We start from the raw sequence: 1,295 nt of genomic DNA on the forward strand, positions 1-1,295 counted from the left end.
TTACATTTTCTGTGTCTTTTCCCATAAACTGCCGCTCCTCACTGCTGTCATCACCCACTCTCCTTTCCTGTTTTAATTCTATGAGTTTGTAGAACAGGTTATAGGTGTTCTATCTGCTTTACATGTTCATTATTAACTTTTAATTCATTTAATCTTTACAACATTATCAACCAGGTGCTATTATTATCTTCATTTTACAGCAAAAAAGCTGATGCACAGGAAGGTGAAATGACTTCCCAGGGTCACACTACTAGGAAGTGGAGAGGCTTGGACCTACGCAACATGGCTCCAGGGGCTATTCTCTTAACCACACATTATATCGCCTCTCAAAACCGAGAACCACAACGAATAGTGTACAAATTAAGAGTTAATACACTGAAGACTGGAGAGCAAGTCTCTTTTATTGGTGTTTCCTTTCAGACCAAACTTTCAAAATACAGCAGGGAGGAGCTGTCTGACCAGACGGGGTTATTAGAGGTCATCTTTCAAGCAGATTACTTGAGACAACGGAGAATTACTAAATGTAGAGGGAGATTCAAGGCAAGAAAGCCTAGTTGCTGCATCTCACTCTCTTTGGTCGGGGGGAGGCAGGGGTTGCAGCTCTTTTAGATAAAAATATGGCTTGATAAAAAAAAGAATGGACAGATTCGACTTCCCCAATAGTCTGATGTTGTCTGCATGATGTAAATATTAGTTCTTAATTTTCTGGCATCAATGGAGCCCATGAAGAATGTAATCAATACCGATTTCCCTTCCAGGAAAGTATACATTTAACTTTTTGTACACAATTATAGGGGATTCCAAGATCCTTTCTTGGACATGAAATTTAGAGGTTCTTAAACCTTTCAGCTGTGGACCTGAAAATCAAAGCCCAGGGCTTGAGTCCTGACTCTTCTGCTAACATTCTGTGCGACAATTAGGCAAGCCAGTACCCTCTGAGCCCTATTTGCAAAAACGGTATGATCATCTCTGCCCTGCTTCCCTCACTTCAGCGGGCTATGATGATGAGTGTGGTGAACAGCAAAGTGCTATCTGAAAGTTATCAGGACACTGAGGTTTAGAGAGGTTACTCACCTAAAGGTCACACAGCTATGAAGTGGCAGAACCAAGGTTCAAGCTGGAAGACACTAAAGTCTCTAGAGTGTGTGTGTGTGTGTGTGTGTGTGTATAGTCTCTCTCCTAGAATTTTATAAAGGATCAAATGAGATAATGAATGTCAAAATGTCATGTAAACTGTAAAGTGCAATGGCTATTTGAGTTACTCCTGAACTGAACTTAGGATTCCATATCACACA

Source organism: Pteropus alecto, unplaced genomic scaffold, assembly GCF_000325575.1.
Source record: "Pteropus alecto unplaced genomic scaffold, ASM32557v1 scaffold25, whole genome shotgun sequence".
Taxonomy (NCBI): domain Eukaryota; kingdom Metazoa; phylum Chordata; class Mammalia; order Chiroptera; family Pteropodidae; genus Pteropus; species Pteropus alecto.